The sequence below is a fragment of the Panulirus ornatus genome, chromosome 12 (genome assembly GCF_036320965.1).
Source record: "Panulirus ornatus isolate Po-2019 chromosome 12, ASM3632096v1, whole genome shotgun sequence".
NCBI lineage: Eukaryota > Metazoa > Arthropoda > Malacostraca > Decapoda > Palinuridae > Panulirus > Panulirus ornatus.
In genome coordinates this window covers 13,240,136-13,254,541 of record NC_092235.1, presented here as the reverse complement: position 1 = coordinate 13,254,541, position 14,406 = coordinate 13,240,136, and positions in this window count along the sequence as shown.

Below are 14,406 nucleotides of genomic sequence, written 5' to 3'. Positions count from 1 at the left end.
GCCTGACTCTCATCCCAGGCCTTTCTCTACTTTCTGATCTGACTCTTGTCCAACGCCTCTCTCTTCTGTCTTGCCTGACTCTCGTCACAAACCTCTCTCTCCTGCCCAGTTTGATTCTTTTCGGGAGCTTCCCTGCCCTTTCCTGCCTGACTCTCATCCCAAGCCTCTCTCTCCTGTCTGATCTGACTCTCGTCCCAAGCCTTTCTCTCCTGTGTTGCCTTACTCTCGTGCAAAGCCTGTCTTTCCTGTCCAGCCTGACTCTCGTCCCAAGCCTCTCTCTCCTGTCCTGCCTAACTCTCGTCCCAAGCCTCTCTCTCCTGTCTGATCTGACTCTAGTCCCAAGCACCTCTTTCCTATCCTACATGACTCTCGTCCCAAGCCTCTCTCTCCTGTCTGATCTAACCTGACCTCTTGTCCTGCTTTACTCTCGTCTCAAGTGTCTATCTCCTGTCCTGCCTGACGTTTGTCCAAAGCCTCTCTCTCCTGTCTGATCTGACTCTTGTGCCAAGCCTCTCTCTCTTGTCCTGCCTGACTCTCATCTCAAGCCTCTCTCTACTGTCCAGCCTGACTTTCGTCCCAAGACTCTCTCGTGTCACAACTGACTCTCGTCCCAAGGCTATCTCTCCTGTCTGATCGGACTCCCTTCCCTAGCATCTCTCTCCTGTCCAGCCTGATTCTCATCCCAAGCCTCTCTCTCCTGTTTGATCTGACTCTCGTCCCAAGCCTATCTCTCTTGTCCTGCCTGACTCTCGTCCCAAGGTTCTCTCTCCTGTCCTGCCTCACTCTCGTCCTAAACCTCTTTCTGTTGTCGTGCCTGACTCTCGTTCCAAGCCTCTCTCTCCTGTCTCACTTCACTCTCGTTCTAAGTCTCTCTCTCCTTTCCAGCCTGACTCTCGTCCCAAGCCTCTCTCTTCTGTCCAGCCTGACTCTCGTCATAAGCCTCTTTCTCCTGTCCAGCCTGACTCTCGTCCCAAGAATCTCTCCTGCCTACCTGACTCTCGTTTCAAGCCTCTCTTTTCTGTCCTGCCTGACTCTCGCCCCAATCCTCTATCTCCTGTCCTGCCTGGTTCTCGTCCTAAGCCTCTCTCTCCTGTCCTGCCTGACTCTCGTCACAAGCCTCACTCTCCATTCCATCCGGACTCTCATCCCAAGCGTCTCTCTCCTGTCCTACCTGATTCTCGTCCGAAGCATCTCTCTCCTGTCTGACTTGACTCTCTTCCCAAGCACCTGTCTCCTGTCCATCCTGACTCTCGTCCCAAGCCTCTCTCTCCTGTTCTGCCTGACTCTCATCCTAAACCTCTCTCTCCTCTACGTCCTGACTCTCGTCCCAAGCCTCTCTCTCCTGTCTGACCTAAATCTCGTCCCAAGCATTTCTCTCCCGTCCTGGCTGACTCTCGTCCCAAGCCTCTCTCTCCTGTCCTGCCTGACACTCGTCGCTAGACTCTCTCTCCTGTCCTGCCTTACTCTCGTCCCAAGCCTCCCTCTCCTGTCTGATCTAACTCTCGTCCAAAGCCTCTATCTCCTGCCTTACCTCACTCTAGTCCCAAGCCTCTTGAGAGGCTTGGGACTGTCTTCCTTCCAGCCGGACTCTCGTCCTAAGCCTCTCTCTCCTGTCCTACCTGACTCTCGTTCAAAGATTCTCTTCACTTGTGCCTGAATCTCGTTCCAAGCACCTCTCTCCTGTCCTTCCTGAATCTTGTCCAAAGCCTCTCTCTCTTATCCAGCCTGACTCTCGTCCCAAGCTTCTCTCTCCTATCAACCCTGAATTTCGTCCCAAGGATATCTCTCTTGTCCATCCTGACTATCGTCCCAAGCCTCTCTCTCCTGCCTGCTTGACTCTCGTCCCAAATCTCCTTCTCCCGTCCTGCCTGACTCTCGATCTAAGCTTCTCTCTCCTGTCCAGCCTGACTCTCGTCCCAAGCCTCTCTCTCCTGTTCTGACGCACTCTCGTCCCTAGACTCTTTCTCCTCTTCAACCTGACTTTCGTCCCAAGCCTCTCTCCCCTGTCTGATCTGACTCTCATCCAAAGCCTTTATCTCCTGACTTACCTCACTCTCGTCCCAAGCCTCTTTCTCAGTCCAGCCTGACTCTCCTCCCAAACCTCTGTCTTCTTTCCAACCTGACTCTCGTCCCAAGCCTCTCTCCCCTGTCTGATCTGACTCTTGTCCCAAGCATCTCTTTCCTATCCTACATGACTCTCGTCCAAAGCCTCTCTCTCCTGTTTGATCTGACTCTCCTCCAAAGCCTCTCTCTCCTGTCTGATCTGACTCTCCTCCAAAGCCTCTCCCTTTTGTCCTGCCTTATTCTCGCCTCAAGAGTCTATCTCCTGTCCTGCCTGAAGCTTGTCCAGAACCTCTCTCTCCTGTGATCTGATTCTCGTCCCAAGCCTCTCTCATCTGTCCTGCCTGACTCTCATCTCAAGCCTATCTCTACTGTCCAGGCTGACTTGCGTCCCAGGACTCTCTCTCGTGTCACAACTGACTCTCGTCCCAAGGCTCTCTCCCCTGTCCTGGCTGACTCTCGTCCTAAACCTCTTTCTGCTGCCGTGCCTGACTCTCGTCCCAAGCCTCTCTCTCCTGTCCAGCCTGACTCTCGTGACAAGCCTCTTTCTCCTGTCCAGCCTGAATCTCGTCATAAGAATCTGTCTCCTGCCTACCTGACTCTCGCCTCAAGCCTCTCTTCTGTCCTGCCTGACTCTCGTCCTAAGCCTCTCTCTCCTGTCCTACCTGACTCTCGTCACAAGCATCTCTCTTCTGTCTGACTTCACTCTCGTCCCAAGCCCCTGTCTCCTGTCCAGCCTGGCTCTCGTTCCCAGCCTCTCTCTCTTGTGTCCTACCTGACTCTCGTCCCCAGCCTCTCTCTCCTGTCTAGCCTGACTCTCGTCAAAAACCTCTTTCTCCTGTCCATCCTGACTCTCGTCCCAAGCCTCTCTCCTGCCTGCTTGACTCTCGCCCCAATCCTCTATCTCCTGTCCTGCCTGGCTCTCGTCCTAAGCCTCTCTCTCCTGTCCTACCTGACTCTCGTCACAAGCCTCACTCTCCAGTCCATCCGGACTCTCATCCCAAGCGTCTCTCTCCTGTCCTACCTGATTCTCGTCCGAAGCATCTCTCTCCTGTCTGACTTGACTCTCTTCCCAAGCACCTGTCTCCTGTCCATCCTGACTCTCGTCCCAAGCCTCTCTCTCCTGTACAGCCTGACTCTCGTCCCAAGCCTCCTTCTCCCGTCCTGCCTGACTCTCGTCCTAAGCTTCTCTCTCCTGTCCAGCCGGACTCTCATCCCAAGTCTCTCTCTCCTGTTCTGAGTGACTCTCGTCCCTAGACTCTCTCTCCTGTCCAACCTGACTCTCGTCCCAAGTCTCTCTCTCCTGTCTGATCTCACTCTCATCCAAAGCCTTTATCTCCTGTCTTATCTCACTCGCGTTCCAGGACTCGCTCTCAGTCCAGCCTGACTCTCTTCCCAAGCTTCAGTCTTCTTTCGAGCCTGACTCTCGTCCTAAGCCTCTCTCTCCTGTCCAGCCTTACTCTCGTTCCAAGACTCTCTCTCCAGTCCACCCTGAATCTTGTCGAAATCCTCTTTATCCCATCCAACCTGACCCTCGTCCCAAGCTTCTCTCTCCTGTCAACCGTGAATCTCGTCCCAAGCCTCTCTCTCCCGTCCAGCCTGACTCTCGTCCCAAGCCTCTCTCTCCTGACTGCTTGACTCTCATCCCAAGCCTCTCTCTCTCTCCTGTTCAGCCTGACTCTCGTCCCAAGCCTTCTTATCCTGCTCTGCCTGACTCTCGTCCTAAGCTTTTCTCTCTTGTCCAGGCTGACTCTCGTCCGAAGCCCCACTCTCTTGTCCAGCCTGACTCTCGTCCCAAGCCTCTCTCTCCTGCCTGTTTGACTCTCGTTCCCAGCCTCTCTGTCTTCTCCAGCTTGACTCTCGTCCCAAGCGTCTCTCTCCTTTCCTGACTGCCTCTGGTCCCAGGCCTCTCTCTCCTGTCCTGCCTAGCTTTCGTCACAAGCCTTTCTCTCCTGCCTGCTTAACTTCCGCAACAAGGATCTCTCTCCTATCCAGCCTGACTCTCGTCCCAAGCCTCTCTCTACTTTCTGATCTGATTCTCGTCCCACGCCTCTCTCTCCTGTCTTGCCTGACTCTCGTCAAAACCTCTCTCTCCTGTCCAGCCTGACTCTCTTCGGAAGCTTCCATGTCCTTTCCTCCCTGACTCTCATCCCAAGCCTCTCTCTCCTGTCTGATCTGAATCTCGTCCCAAGCCTTTCTCTAATGTGTTGCCTGACTCTCGTGCAAACCCTGTCTATCCTGTCCAGCCTGACTCTCGTCCCAAGCCTCTCTCTCCTATCCTGCCTGACTCTCGTCCCAAGCCTCTCTCTCCTACCTGATCTGACTCTAGTCCAAAGCATCTCTTTCCTGTCCTACATGACTCTCGTCCCAAGCCTTTCTCTCCTGTCTGATCTGACTCTCGTCCCAAGCCTCTCATATCTGTCCTGCCTGACTCTCGTCTCAAGCCTCTCTCTACTGTCCAGCCTCACTTTCGTCCCAAGACTCTTTCTCCTGTCTCAACTGTCTCTCGTCCCAAGGCTGTCTCTCCTGTCTGATCGGACTCTCGTCCCAAGCATCTCTCTCCTGTCCAGTCTGACTCTCGTCCCAAGCCTCTCTCTCCTGTCTGATCTGACTCTCGTCCAAAGCCTATCTCTCCTGTCATGCCTGACTCTCGTCCTAAGGCTCTCTCTCCTGTCCTGCCTGACTCTCGTCCTAAGCCTCTTTTTGCTGTCGTGCCTGACTCTCGTCCCAAGCCTCTCTCTCCTGTCTCACTTCACTCTCGTTCTAAGACTCTCTCCTTTCCAGCCTGACTCTCGTCCCAAGCCTCTCTTTCCTGTCCAGCCAGACTCTCGTCACAAGCCTCTTTCTCCTGTCCAGCCTGACTCTCGTTCCAAGCCTCTCTCTTCTGTCCAGCCTGACTCTCGTCCCAAGCCTCTCTCTCCTGCCTAAATGACTCTCTTCTCAAGCCTCTCTCTTCTGTCCTGCATGACTCTCGTCCAAAGCCTCTCTCTCCTGTCCTACCTGACTCTCGTCACAAGCATCTCTCTTCTGTCTCACTTCACTCTCGTCCCAAGCCCCTTTCTCCTGTCCAGCCTGTCTCTCGTTCCCAGCCTCTCTCTCCTGTCCTGCCTGACTGTCGTCCCAAGCCTCTGTCTCCTGACTAGCCTGACTCTCGTCAAAAGCCTCTCTCTCCTGTCCAGACTGACTCTCTTCCCAAGCTTCTCTCTCTTGTCCTGAGTGACTCTCGTCCCAAGACTCTCTCTCCTGTCTGAACTGACTCTCGTCCCGAGCCTCTCTATCCTGTGCTGCCTGATTTCTCGTCTCAAGCCTCTCTCTCCTTTCCTGCCTGACTCTCGTCCCTAGACGCTGTCTCCTGTCCTGCCTTACTCTCCTCCCAAGCTTCTTTTTCCTGTCTGATCTAACTCTCATCCAAAGATTCTATCACCTGTCTTACCTCACTCTCGTCTCAAGCCTCTCCTCTCCAACCTGACTCTAGTCCCAAACCTCTGTCTTCTTTCCAGCCTGACTCTCGTTCTAAGCCTCTCTCTCCTGTCCAGCCTGACTCTCGTTCCAAGACTCTCTCTTCTATCCTGCCTGACTCTCGATCCAAGCCCATCTCTCCTGTCGTGTCTGACTCTCTTCCTAAGCTTCTCTCTCCTGTCAAGCCTGACCCTCGTCCCAAGCCTCTCTCTCCTGTCCTGTCTGATTCTCGTCCCTAGACTCTCTCTCCTGCCCTGCCTGACTCTCGTCCAATGCCTATCTTTCCTGCCTGTTCTGACTCTCGTCCAAAGCCTCTATCTCCTGTCTTACCTCATTCTCGTCCCAAGCTTCTCTCTCCTGTCTGATCTGACTCTAGTCCAGAGCATCTCTTTCCTGTCCTACCTGACTCTCGTCCCAAGTCTCTCTCTCCTGTCTGATCTGACTCTTGTACCAAGCCTCTCTCCCTTGTCCTACCTGACTCTCGTCCCAAATGTTTATCTCCTGTCCTACCTGACTCTTGTTCAAAGCCTCTCTCTCCTGTGTGATCTGACTCTCGTCCAAAGCCTCTCTCATTTCTCCTGCCTGATTCTCGTCTCAAGCCTCTCTCTACTGTTCAGCCTGACTCTCGTCCCAAGACTCTCTCTCCAGTCTGAACTAACTATCGTCCGAAACCCCTCTCTCCTGTCTGATCTGACTCTCGTACCAAGCCTCTCTTCCTTGTCCTGCCTGACTCAAGTCCTAAGTGTCTATCTCCTGTCCTGCCTGACTCTTGTCCAAAGCCTCCCTCATCTGTGCGATCTGACTCTCGTCCCAAGCCTCTCTCATCTGTCCTGCCTGATTCTCGTCTCAAGCCTCTTTCTACTGTCCAGCCTGACATTCGTCCTAAGACTCTTTCTCGTGTCTCAACTCTCTCTAGTCCCAAGGCTTTCTCTCCTGTCTGATCTGACTCTCGTCCCAAGCTTATCTCTCCTGTCCTGCCTGACTCTAGTCCCAAGGCTCTCTCTCCTGTCATGCCTGACCCTCTTCCTAAGCCTCTTTCTGCTGTCGTGCCTGACTCTCGTCCCAAGCCTCTCTCTCCTGTCTCACTTCACTCTCGTTCTAAGACTCTCTCTCCTTTCCAGCCTGACTCTTGTCCCAAGCCTCTCTCTCCTGTTCAGCTTGACTCTCGTCACAAGCCTTTCTCCTGTCCAGCCTGACTCTTGTTCCAAGCCTCTCTCTTCTGTCCATCCTGACTCTCATCCCAAGCCTCTCTCCTGTCTGACTTGACTCTCGTTCTAAGTCTCTCTCTCCTTTCCAGCCTGACTCTCGTCCAAAGCTTCTCTCTTCTGTCCAGCCTGACTCTCATCCGAAGCCTCTCTCTCCTCCTACCTAACTCTCATGCCAAGCCTCTCTCTTCTGTTCTGCCTGACTCTCATCCCAAGCCTCTCTCTCCTGTCCTACCTGACTCTCGTCCCAATCATCTCTCTCCTCTCTGACTTTACTCTCGTCCAAAGGCTTTCTCTCCTGTCCAGCCTGACTCTCGTCCCAAGCCTCTCTATCCTGTCCTACTTGACTCTCGTCCCAAGCATCTCTCTCTTGTCTGAAATGACTCTCGTCCCAAGCCCCTGTCTCCTGTCCAACCTGACTCTCGTCCCCAGTTTCTCTTTCCTGTCCTGCCTGATTCTCGTCCTAAGCCTCTCTCTCCTGTCCTACCTGACTCTCGTCACAAGCATCTGTCTTCTGTCTGACTTGACTCTCGTCCCAAGCCCCTGTGTCCTGTCCAGCCTGACTCTCGTTCCCAGCCTCTGTCTCCTGTCCTACTTGATTCTCGTCCCCAGCCTCTCTCTCCTTTCTAGCCTGACTCTCGTCAAAAGCCTCTCTCTACTGTCCATCCTGACTCCCGTCCCAAGCCTCTCTCTCCTGCCTGCTTGACTCTCGTCCCAAGCCTCTCTCTCCTGTACAGCCTGACTCTCGTCCCAAGCCTCCTTCTCCCGTCCTGCCTGACTCTCGTCCTAAGCTTCTCTCTCCTGTCCAGCCTGACTCTCGTCCCAAGCCTCTCTCTCCTGTTCTGACTGACTCTCGTCCCTAGACTCTCTCTCCTGTCCAGCCTGACTCTCGTCCCAAGTCTCTCTCTCCTGTCTGATCTCACTCTCATCCAAAGCCTTTATCTCCTGTCTTACCTCACTCTCGTCCCAGGACTCGCTCTCAGTCCAGCTTGACTCTCTTCCCAAGCCTCTGTCTTCTTTCGAGCCTGACTCTCGTCCTAAGCCTCTCTCTCCTGTCCAGCCTGACTCTCGTTCCAAGACTCTCTCTCCAATCCTCCCTGAATCTTGTCGAAAGCCTCTTTATCCTATCCAGCCTGACTCTCGTCCCAAGCTTCTCTCTCCCGTCAACCGTGAATCTCGTCCCAAGCCTCTCTCTCCCGTCCAGCATGACTCTCGTCCCAAGCCTCTCTCTCCTGACTGCTTGACTCTCATCCCAAGCCTCTCTCTCTCTCCTGTTCAGCCTGACTCTCGTCCCAAGCCTTCTTATCCTGCTCTGCCTGACTCTCGTCCTAAGCTTCTCTCTCCTGTCCAGGCTGACTCTCGTCCGAAGCCCCACTCTCTTGTCCAGCCTGACTCTCGTCCCAAGCCTCTCTCTCCTGCCTGTTTCACTCGTTACCAGCCTCTCTGTCTTCTGCAGCTTGAGTCTCGTCCCAAGCGTCTCTCTCCTTTCTTGCCCGCCTCTGGTCCCAGGCCTCTCTCTCCTGTCCTGCCTGGATTTCGTCACAAGCCTTTCTCTCCTGCCTGCTTGACTCCCGCAACAAGGATCTCTCTCCTATCCAGCCTGACTCTCGTCCCAGGCCTCTCTCTACTTTCTGATCTGATTCTCGTCCCACGCCTCTCTCTCCTGTCTTGCCTGACTCTCGTCACAAACCTCTCTCTCCTGTCCAGCCTGACTCTTCGGAAGCTTCCCTGTCCTTTCCTCCCTGACTCTCATCCCAAGCCTCTCTCTCCTGTCTGATCTGACTCTCGTCCCAAGCCTTTCTCTACTGTGTTGCCTGACTCTCGTGCAAACCCTGTCTATCCTGTCCAGCCTGACTCTCGTCCCAAGCCTCTCTCTCCTGTCCTGCCTGACTCTCGTCCCAAGCCTCTCTCTCCTGCCTGATGTGACTCTAGTCCAAAGCATCTCTTTCCTGTCCTACATGACTCTCGTCTCAAGCCTCTCTCTCCTGTCTGATCTGACTCTCGTCGAAAGCCTCTCCCTCTTGTCCTGCCTTACTCTCGTCCCAAGTGTCTATCTCCTGTCCTGCCTGACTCTCGTCTCAAGCCTCTCTCTACTGTCCAGCCTCACTTTCGTCCCAAGACTCTTTTTCCTGTCTCAACTATCTCTCGTCCCAAGGCTGTCTCTCCTGTCTGATCGGACTCTCGTCCCAAGCATCTCTCTCCTGTCCAGCCTGACTCTCATCCCAAGCCTCTATCTCCTCTCTGATCTGACTCTCGTCCCAAGCCTATCTCTCCTGTCCTGCCTGACTCTCGTTCCAGGGCTCTCTCTCCTGTCCTGCCTGACTCTCGTCCTAAGCCTCTTTCTGCTGTCGTTCCTGACTCTCGTCCCAAGCCTTTCTCTCCCCTGTCTCACTTCACTCTCGTTCTAAGACTCTCTCTCCTTTCCAGCCTGACTCTCGTCCAAAGCCCCTCTCTCCTGTCCAGCCTGACTCTCGTCACAAGCCTCTTTCTCCTGTCTCACTTCACTCTCGTTCCAAGCCTCTCTCTTCTGTCCAGCCTGACTCTCGTCCCAAGCCTCTCTCTCCTGCCTACCTGACTCTCGTCTCAAGGCTCTCTGTTCTGCCCTGCATGACTCTCGTCCAAAGCCTCTCTCACCTGTCCTACCTGACTCCCGTCACAAGCATCTCTCTTCTGTTTGACTTGACTCTCGTCCCAAGCCCTTTTCTCCTCTCCAGCCTGATTCTCGGTCCCAGCCTCTTTTTCCTGTCCTGCCTGACTGCCGTCCCCAGCCTCTGTCTCCTGACTAGCCTGACTCTCGTCAAAAGCCTCTTTCTCCTGTCCAGCCTGACTCTCGTCCCAAGCCTCTATCTCTTGTCCTGAGTGACTCTCGTCCCAAGACTCTCTCTCCTGTCTGAACTGACTCTCGTCCCAAGCCTCTCTCTCCTGTCCTGCCTGACTCTGGTCACAAGCCTCTCTCTCCTATCCTGCCTGACTCTCGTCCCAAGCCTTTCTCTCCTGTCCTGCCTGACTCTCGTCCCTAGACTCTCTCTCCTGTTCTGCCTTACTCTCATCCCGAGCTTCTTTTTCCTGCCTGATCTAACTATCGCCCAAAGATTCTATCTCCTCTCTTACCTCACTCTCGTCACAAGCCTCTCCTCTTCAGCCTGACTCTAGTCCCAAGCCTCAGTCTTCTTTCCAGCCTGACTTTCGTTCTTAGCCTCTCTCTCCTGTCCAGCCTGACTCTCGTTCCAAGACTCTCTCTTCTATCCTGCCTGACTCTCGTTCCAAGCCCATCTCTCTTGTCCAGCCTGACTCTCGTCCCTAGACTCTCTCTCCTGCCCTGCCTGACTCTCGTCCAAAGCCTATCTTTCCTGCCGGATCTGACTCTCGCCCAAAGCCTCTATCTCCTGTCTTACCTCATTCTCGTCCCAAGCTTCTCTCTCCTGTCTGATCTGACTCTAGTCCAGAGCATCTCTTTCCTGTCCACCTGACTCTCGTCCCAAGCCTCTCTCTCCCGTCTGATCTGACTCTTGTGCCAAGCCTCTCTCTCTTGTCCTGCCTGACTCTCGTCCCAAATGTTTATCTCCTGTCCTACCTGACTCTTGTTCAAAGCCTCTCTCTCCTGTGTGATCTGACTCCCGTCCAAAGCCTCTCTCATTTCTCCTGCCTGATTCTCGTCTCAAGCCTCTCTCTACTGTTCAGCCTGACTCTCGTCCCAAGACTCTCTCGCCAGCCTAAACTAACTCTCGTCCGAAGCCTCTCTCTCCTGTCTGATCTGACTCTCGTACCAAGCCTCTCTCTCTTGTCCTGCCTGACTCTTGTCCCAAGTGTCTATCTCCTGTCCTGCCTGACTCTTGTCCAAAGCCTCTATCATCTGTGTGATCTGACTCTCGTCCCAAGCCTCTCTCATGTGTCCTGCCTGACTCTCGTCTCAAGCCTCTCTCTACTGTCCAGCCTCACTTTCGTCCCAAGACTCGATCTCGTGTCTCAACTATCTCTCGTCCCAAGGCTGTCTCTCCTGTCTGATCTGACTCTCGTCCCAAGCATCTCTCTCCTGTCCAGCCTGACTCTCGTCCCAAGCCTCTCTCTCCTGTCTGATTTGACTCTCGACCCAAGCCTATCTCTCCTGCCCTGCCTGACTCTCGTCACAAGGCTCTCTCTCCTGTCCTGCCTGACTCTTGTCCTAAGCCTCTTTCTGCTGTCGTTCCTAACTCTCGTCCCAAGCCTCTCTCTCCTGTCTCACTTCACTCTCGTTCTAAGACTCTCTCTCCTTTCCAGCCTGACTCTCGTCCCAAGCCTCTCCTGCCTAAATGACTCTCGTCTCAAGCCTCTCTCTTCTATCCTGCATGACTCTCGTCTAAAGCCTCTCTCTCCTGTCCTACCTGACTCTCGTCACAAACATCTCTCTTCTGTCTGACTTGACTCTCGTCCTAAGCCCCTGTCTCCTGTCCATCCTGACTCTCGTTCCCAGCCTCTCTCTCCTGTCCTGCCTGACTGTCGTCCCCAGCTTCTCTCTCCTGACTAGCCTGACTCTCGTCAAAAGCCTCTCTCCTGTCCAGCCTGACTCTCGTCCCAAGCCTTTCTCTCCTGTCCTCCCTGACTCTCGTCCCTAGATTCTGTCTTCTGTCCTGCCTTACTCTCGTCCCAAGCCTCTCTTTCCTGTCTGATGTAACTCTCGTCCAAAGATTCGATCTCCTGTCTTACCTCACTCTTGTCACAAGCCTCTCTCTCCTCTCCAACCTGATTCTAGTCCCAAGCCTGTCTTCTTTCCAGTCTGACTCTCGTCCTAAGCCTCTCTCTCCTGTCCAGCCTGGCTCTCGTTACAAGAGTCTCTCTTCTATCTTGCCTGACTCTCGTTCCAAGCACGTCTCTCCTGGCCTGCCTGACTCTCGTCCTAAGCTTCTCTCTCCTGTCAAGCCTGACTCTCGTCCCAAGCCTCTCTCTCCTGTCCTGCCTGACTCTCGTCCCTAGGCTCTCTCTCTCGTCCTGGCTTGCTCTCGTCCCAAGCCTCTCTCTCCTGTTTGATCTAACTCTCATCCAAAGCCTCTAACTCCTCTCTTACCTCATTCTTGTCCCAAATCTCTCTCTCCTGTCCGACCTGACTATTGTCCGAAGACTCTTCTTTCCAGCCTGACTCTCGTCCGAAGCCTCTCTCTCCTGTCCTGCCTGACTTCCGTTCCAAGTCCCTCTCTTCTCTCCTGCCTGAATCTTTTCCAAAGCCTCTCTCTCCTATCCAGCTTCACTCTCGTCCCAAGCTTCTCTCTCCTGTCAACCCTGAATCTCGTCCCAAGCATCTCTCTCCTGTCCAGCCTGACTCTGGTCCCAATCCTCTATCTCCTGTCCTGCCTGACTCTCGTCCCAAGCATCTCTCTCGTGTTCTGCCTGACTCTCGTCCCAAGCCTCTCTCTCCTGTAGGGCCTAAATCTCGTCCCAAGCCTCTCTCTTCCTTCCTACCTTAATCTCGTCCCGAGCATCTCTCTCCTGTCTGACTTGACTCTCGTCGCAAGCCCCTGTCTCCTTTCCAGCCTGACTCTCGTCACCAGCCTCTCTCTCCTGTCCTGCCTGACTCTCGTCCCAGACCTCTCTCTCATGTCCGGTCTGACTCTCGTCGCAAGACTTCTCTTCCCTTCCCTGCTGACCCCCGTCCCAAAGCCTCTCTCTTCCCGCCTGAACTTTCCCAAAAGCCTCTTTTCCCTTCCAGCGACCCCGCCCCAATCCTCTCTTTTGTCCCCTGATCTCGTCCAGCCTCTCTCTCCCCCCGCCACTCCCCCCAACCTCTCTCTTGCTTCCTGATTCTCGCCCCAAACTCTCCTCTGACAGTCTGACTTTTCCCCCAGCCTTTTCCCTCCTTTCCGCCTGATTTCGTCCAACCCTCTCTCCCCCTTCCAGCCTACTCTCGCCCAACTTTTTCTCTTTGCCCGCCTGACTTTTTCCCAAGATCTTCTCCTGTCCTCCGACTCTCGTCCCAACCCTCTCTCCCCTGTTGCTAAATCGTCCAAGCCACTCTCTCCTGTAAGCCTAAAACCCTCGTCCCAACCTCTCTCTCCTGTGACCTGAACCCGCCCGCCTCTTCTCCCCTTTCCCTACCTGAATCTCGTCCCAACTCTTCTCCTGTCTGTTTGATTCGTGCAAGCCCCTTCTCCTTTCAACTGACTTCGTCCCACCCCTCCTCTCTCCTTCCGCCTGACTCCTCGTCTTCCTCTCTCTCCTGTCCTTTCCTGACTCTGCCAAGCCCCCTTCCTTCCTCCCTTTAAACTTCGTCCCAAGCCCCTCTCCTTCGGGCTGATTCTCGCCCAAGCTCTCTCTCTTTCCAGCGGGCTGCCCCAAGCTCTCTCCTTCCCCCTGACTTCTCCCTAGACTCTCTCTCCCTGCCTTACTCTCGCCCCAAGCCTCTCCTCTCTGCTGATCTAATCTCCTCCTTCTTTTGTCCTATCTTTACCTCCTCTCGTCCCTAGCCCTTCCACCTGCCCAGCCTGAATCTCCCCCAGCCTCTTCTTTTTTCCAGCCTGCCCCTAACCAACCCCTTTTACTATCCACCTAAACCCGTTCCAAGCTCTTTCTGTCCTCCCTGCCCTCATTCAAGCCTCTCTCCCTGCCTTTCCTTATCTTTCAAAGCCTCCCCCTTTTCAGCCTACCTCCCAAGCTTCTCTCTCCTCCTCCTAAATCTCGTCCAAAAGCCTCTCCCTCCCTGCCCAAACCTGTCTCTCCAAGCCCCTCCTCTCTCAATTCCTTCTTGTCTTCCCCAGCCTCTCTCTCCTTCTGTTTTGACCCTGTCCAAGCCTTTTCTCTGTCCTGCCTGACCTCTCCAAGTCTTTCTCCTGTCCTGCGCTCCGCCCAATCTTCTCTCTCCTGTCTGATCTATTCTCATCCCAAGATCTCTTTTTCCAACCTGACTCTTTCCCAAGCCTTCCCCCCCTTTTATGATTTTGTCCACCCCTCTTTTTCCCTTTTTTGCTCTGTCCAAGGCCCTTTTGTCCGGCTACTTTCCCCCAACCCTTCTTTTTAAATATCTGTCCAAAACCTCTCTCCTGTTACTTAATTTGTAAAACCCCTTTCCTGTCCCTGACTTTCCCAAGCCTTTTGTCCCCTTCCCCACTCTCGCCCAAAACCCTCTTTGCCCAGCCTACTTCTTACAATTTCCTTTTGAACCTGACTTTTAAGCCCTTCTTTTTTCTGCCTGATTTCCCAAAAGCCTTCCCCCCTTTTTGATGATCTCGCCCCAAGCCTTTTCTCTCTTCCCTGTTGCCCAGCCTCTTTCCCCTGTTCGACTTTCGCCCAAACCTCTCTCTCTTTCCCTCCCGATTTGTACAACCCTTTCTAATGTCTCCCCTTTTTTTCCCCCCCCAAAGTTTTTCCCCTGTTTTTAACCCCCGAAGTCTTCTTTTAAACCCCCTATCTCGCCCAATCTTTCTGCCCCCTGTCTGCCAAACTTTTTTTCTTTCTACCTGAATTCTCTTTCCAACCCTCTTCTTTCTTCGAATCTGTCCAAAACCCTTTCCTTTCCCTACCTGATCGTTCCCAACTTCTCTCTTTTGTAACCCCCTGAATCTCTCCAACCCTCCCCCCTGTCCCCCTGACTCCCCAGCCTCTCTTCGGCGGGGACTCTGCCCCAATCTTCTCTTTGTACAGTTGACTCTGCCCCAAACCCTTTTCCCCTGTCCTGCTGACTTCGCCCTAATTTCTCCCTGTAGCCTGATCTGTA